Source organism: Lutjanus erythropterus, chromosome 2 (assembly GCF_056507025.1).
Source record: "Lutjanus erythropterus isolate fLutEry1 chromosome 2, fLutEry1.hap2, whole genome shotgun sequence".
Lineage (NCBI taxonomy): Eukaryota > Metazoa > Chordata > Actinopteri > Lutjaniformes > Lutjanidae > Lutjanus > Lutjanus erythropterus.
In genome coordinates this window covers 23,473,857-23,479,923 of record NC_139318.1, presented here as the reverse complement: position 1 = coordinate 23,479,923, position 6,067 = coordinate 23,473,857, and the positions used below count along the sequence as shown (strand labels likewise).

The 6,067-nt window shown below is 37.8% G+C and overlaps 1 non-coding gene across 1 annotated transcript; it reads left to right on the top strand.

Moving 5' to 3' along the window:
• Window positions 1–3,456: 3,456 nt before the first annotated feature.
• trnaf-gaa (transfer RNA phenylalanine (anticodon GAA)) lies at window positions 3,457–3,529 on the top strand. Its single transcript has one exon. It is a non-coding gene; the product is annotated as a tRNA-Phe (tRNA).
• The last annotated feature ends 2,538 nt before the right edge of the window (window positions 3,530–6,067 follow it).

Sequence of the window (6,067 nt, the reverse complement as noted above, 5' to 3'; positions counted from 1 at the left end):
AAGATTTATGTCAGTAAGTAGATAGAGTACACTTTAAACTTTATATGGGCTCAAGTCTCGGAGAGCTTCTTGGGCTTTGGGCTATCTCCTTCATCCTCACCCCTTTTACACTATTTGTGAGCCAGACAGAAGACAATAATTCTTGTGTATTCATGTACATTTTTCAGGGATGTAAATATTGAAGTGTCTGTTTTGGGTTTTAGTCAAACAAAATAATAACGTTTTTCGTTTGGTCACAATCATCTGCCGGACAGAAAATCAGCCATTGTGATAAACTCTGAGTGAGTTGGGAAGTTACTGTAAAGAGAACTACGTGTATTTGTGTTAATACTGTATGTGTGTACACTGTACTGTACATTTATGACCATGTGTATAGAGAAATATTAGTATTGTATAAGATTTATATTATGTGTTGTTATATAGAACAGAAGAGAATCTGTATTAAAAAGGTGATCTATCTAAGAACTGATCCATCTCAGTTCACTGTGTCAATTCAGAGACGTTTCATATTCAATTTATTGGTGGCTGTCCATTTTCAAATATTAATTTTTACATATTGGGAAATTATACAGATAAATCTGTTATATTTTTATGTCTAGGTGCATTTTATCTGCTATAATACGCCTATAGGAGGGAAGAGAAATACGTATAAGGGTGTCTTCTGTTTGTATGACCTTTCAGACACTTAACAGAATGGAAATGAAAAATAGAACAAAGAGGACAATACAGAATAAGAAATTATACCATAAACAAAAGGTCAAAAAACTCTTTATATATAGTGATGTCTCCGATCATTGAACTGTTGAAGAATTCACAATATAACAATGTTGTTATTATGTGTGAGAGCCCTTTAAAATAGAGGGTTTGTCACTGGGCTTCCATCACACTTGCGGCTGTATGTCTACAGTCTTTAAGGGAGAGGTGCCTGACAGTAAGGTAAAACAGTAAAATATTCTAAATATAGTGTGCACTTAATTGGTATTGATTTTATTAATGGCAGCCTTTTTCTAGGTGAGTAAAATATGTTTTATTGTTGACCCTGTCCACAGCAGAACATTGTTTAGCTTCCTACCCTGGTTCTATATGACGATGGATGAGTACCTCATACAACCCCGAATCAGAAAAACGAAACTATCCCTGTGACAGGGAACTGCTTGGACTCATCCTGCTCAGTTCAGCTTGGGATTTCCTCCATCATTCTTCCTCTGGACCGTACAGTCCAAATTGGTCTCTTTTTTTTTTTACAGCTGTCCCTCCCTTTCTACATCTCCTGTTTCCTTTCCCCGTTTCTCTGATCCCTAAATTTAGAAACTCCGTCCCAGATACTTGCAGTATTTAATGCTGACTGTAGTGAACCCTCACGGTGCATCACAGTGATGTGACAACTGTGCTAATCACCAGTACTAATGAAGATGAAACTTGTTAGTCAGGTAAGCATCTGTCAAGACAGCTCAATCTCTTGATGTTACCAGAACAAATCTGTCTGCACATGTGGTGTGTGAGTGTTGCCTTACTGATTTGTGCAGTGAATCAACATTGTAGATTCCTCCATCCTGCTTGATAATCTCATCAGTCCCCTCTTCTTTCTCACCCTCGTTTCCTCCCTTGATTCTCCTTCTCTTTATTCTGCCGGCCTGCATCTCTCTCATCTCTTATCCACACTCAGGCCCTCCAGAACAAAGCGAGGAACAGCTGCAGTGTCTGTGAAGGAAGGAAAGTCACCTTGGGGGATGACAGAGGAACAAAAACGTGAGAGAGGGATGAAGAGAGAGAGAATGAGAGGCAATATGGAGGGGAGATTAGGGGGGAAAGAGAGAAGAGATGGGAGGCACAGAAGCTGGCAACGGGACATAATATGACTAATAAAGGGACAGCACTGCATCACTGCAGAGCCCCATTAGAAAAAAGAGAAAAACACTAAGTGCAGAATGATAAGATTAGCGAGCTTTACTGCTCTCTGCCACTGTTGGCCCAGTAGAGTCTTATAATATTGCTCCTGGGCATCATACTGTGAAACTGTCCTCAGATTTGGGTGTCATCCAAAAAATACACAAGTCATGAGACAGAATAGCCAACAAATATTTATAGCCCCCCCCTTTCCCTCCTCTTTTGTGATTTATGGCAAAGTATTCAACCAGTAGTGACTTTGACAAATGTTTTGGCCACTGTCTGCGCTCAGTAATGGATGGGGATAAACAATAATAGACTGGCAGTGCTTTGACATGACTTATTGTACCTGCAGGTCCCTTGTCTTGTATTTGATATGTAATAGATAAGTTACCTGATGCTAAGATGTTTTATTGATACAGATCTGATGTGGTCAAAAAGTAACTAGGACTGCACAATTAATCAAAATATCATAAAAACTGCAAAATGGCCAAGTGCGATATCCAAATCACAGAGGTTGCAATTTGTTTATTTAAAAAATGTATTAGAAAATAGTGTTATAATAACATACTATAGTGTTGCAGTGATGCCCTGATCTACATATCTTGTTCTCTACATGTGAGGAAACATGCTTGTTTGGTACAGACCCCAACAAACGTCACCTCATCAGGATTTTAATGGTTTTCCTCAGAGAAAATGAAAATTGTGATGCAAAAATGATCATTTTCACTAAGCATGAATAATACTGCAAATGTGACATCTGTCAAAATAATTGCAATATGATTTTTTTTTTTAGCTCGTAAAATCTAAAATACAGTATACAGTATGATGATGCATGCTTTCTATAGAGAAATGGTACAAACTGTGTTAAGTATACTTACATGTTTTGATTTTGTTTGTGGGAGCAAACAAATGTTAAGCAATATAAACGACGTTTTAAATGCAAAGTATATAAGCTAAGACTGCTGAAACTGAGGCTTAGACTGATTATGCATCAAGGAGGTGAAACTGAAAGAAAATGACCAACAAGAGCTCATTATGAAATTCAGTAAAGTCGTATAGGATTGAATCATTATTAATCCATTGTCTTTTTCAGAGAGCAGAGGTTTTCGCAGTGGACTGCTGTCATCCAGAGTGTTATGGGCACCAATGGCGCCATCTTGTGTTTAACCGATAGTTATAACAACTGTAGCTGAACTACAGATGGCTTGTCTGAGCACGGCTGACTAAAGGTAGGGAATTTGTATTTCTCTAACCTGCTGCTCTCCTCCTCTGACGATGCTTGCTGCTTTCTTGCCGATATCGTTAATTTGTCCTCATCGCTGTCGCTTTTCCTTCGAAAGTCGTGGTTGTATTGACTAAGAAACTTTTTACGGTATCTCGCCATTCTGTTCAATAGTCCTGTGATGCTACCAGCGTTGTGTTGCTAGTCGTTAGCCGTTGCTGGGTTAACCGTTAGCTGTCCGGAGGAGATTCATCGTTACAGGGAAAAGTTTATTCAACTTTGGATATGTCTATCTATTTTATTTTAGGATTATAAATCGTTTGAGTCACTGTGATTGCATACGCGCCGAAATAGCTCAGTTGGGAGAGCGTTAGACTGAAGATCTAAAGGTCCCTGGTTCGATCCCGGGTTTCGGCAGCGAATGGGAAACCTTTTATTTTGTGATTGTACTTCCGAACAAGGTAAGCATGGAGCATTGCTATTCACAATAAAAAATTACAAACCTGTCATCCAGCCACCTCGAAGTCTGTTCCTACGAGACATATAACGATATTTACGGGGACAAAAACGTCAACAATGGAAAAGTACTCATAACACGTTTACATCCTGCATTCAGAGATTACCTAGTTTAAAGTAAGTACTAGCAGCAAAACACAATAAGCTTAAGAGTATGAAAGATTAGCAGGATTTATTGGAACTTCCCCAGAAATAAAACTATGTAGCTATTTTACAGAATTGTTTAACATTTTAATATAATAATTAATTTAAAGGGATAATGCGTCCAAATAATGAAAATTCAGTCATTATCTACTCTCGTGTTGACTGAGGGGTCTCGTCTGCAGTAATCCAAGTTTCCTAAGGCACCAACATGAACGTGGTTTCAAACTAAGGATCAATAGTGAAGATTTGGACTGAAAATATGGTGTAAACAATGTATTTCAAGTCACTGTAGCATGTTGGGGCTTTTGAAGACTTGGATTACACCAGACGAGCAGTATGACAGCATTTTAAATTTTTGGGTGTTTTTTTTTTTTTTTTTCTTACCTTTGAAAACTGGTCACCACTCATTTATATTGGGAGATGATGCAACACTATCTTACTCCAACAATGTTTTGTGGACTGAAAATCTAAACCTGACCTTCAATCGGCATGGGGATGAGTAGATAATGACTGAATTTTCATTTTTGAGTGAACTATCCCTTTTTGGTTTAGGTAACTACTTTGGGTCAGGTAGTTGAAGCAGTTAATTACAACATATTCGTAATATTGTCATAACTTTTCATAGGCCACAGTTGTTATTTCATGACAGTCACCTGTGGTTTGCTTTGTAAACCCCAAAAATGTTACATTTGTCAAGAATTTCACAAGTTGATTAAGTTCTATTGTTTGTTTTTTTAAGTTTTAGCTTTTGTCTAATTGTATTGCATTAGATTGCAGAATGACAAACAAATAGAAGTATATTTATGTTTCACCAAGGTGTTTTTAAATTGTGGTCTTTGTGGTGTGTGTGTGTTTTTTTTCTTTCTCTAATTGTATCACAGGACCCCCTAGGGAGTTTATAAACTTGAATGTTTTGCATGGAATTTTTTTATCTGTGATGTAACAAAGTGAACAAAACTATTACAGAAATAGTGGAATGAAATGTAGCACTTGAGAGGAAGTGTGAAAGCAGGAAATACTGAGGTAATGTTAAGTACGTCATGCACATTTACCTTGTTACTGTCACGTTTGGGTCTATAGTTCCTTTTCTCGTGTTCAGTGCGTAACAGTTTGCCTTATGCCACATTTAGAGGGAACATATGCGTACCAAGCACAGTCAGTGGGCTTCTACTGAAACTGAAGGAGTTCACATATATTTTCACCAGGGGGCAATGTTGTCCAATAAATCACTGGACTGGAGCGTCTCATTAGGGATAAAAAACACAACACTGTGCAGTTAATCTGAGAAGTTCAAATATATACTGAGCATTAAAAAGCAAATTTAGTTGTTTAGTAAAAGAAAATACTATATTTCATTAGGAGTGACATGTCTTTAATATGATGGTTGGCAGACAAAGCTACATTTTTTTTTTTAATCAACCAACATTTTATGAGAGTAAAAAACTGAATGTGCTCATGGTAATGGACTCTTGAATGGACTCTGCTTGGATTTTGGGTAAAGTGCTTGAAATTGTCACTGTATTACTTTCATAACAAATTGGTGTCTGACTAAATAATTTACTTTTTAAATAAACATGTCAAATAAGTCAGAGTCTAATTGCTTTAGCCTTTCTCACAAAGTGAACATGACTTTGCTCAAGTCTCATTTGCCTGCATGTGTGGCTACACTGAGTGCGATCTGTCAGCCTTTGTTGATGTGGCCCTCTGATAGAACAGTAAATGGGATGCTAACGGATGACCACGTGCTGGGAGGTTGCTGTTTCATTGAGTGATGGCTTGAAAATGTAAAAAATGTGAAGGATTTTTACTGAAATTGAAGTTATTTGTCCAATAATTGTTTGAGTGATTGTTTTATATTGTCTCAACCAGGCTATATAGGATGTCAAGTCTGCATTTTGTCATTTTGAAACTTTGTTGTGTTCCTTTAAGTTGTCAGCCTTCTGTACAATTAAAGCACAGAACGTAATTTTAGTTGTTTATAGCACCATAATATCTGATTTAATGTGATGAAGAAATTAAATGGGGCCTTATCATTTTGAGCATGTGCACTTAACAAGGAATAACATTATGACCACCTGCCTAATATTGTGTTGGTCCCCCTTTTGCTGCCAAAACAGCCCCGACCCGTCGAGGCATGAACTGCACTAGACCCCTGAAGGTGTGCTGTGGTATCTGGCACCAAGATGTTAGCGGCAGATCCTTTAAGTCCTGTAAGTTGCGTGGTGGGGCCTCCATGGATCGGACTTGTTTGTCCAGTACATCCCACAGGTGCTTGATTTGATTGAGATCTGGGGA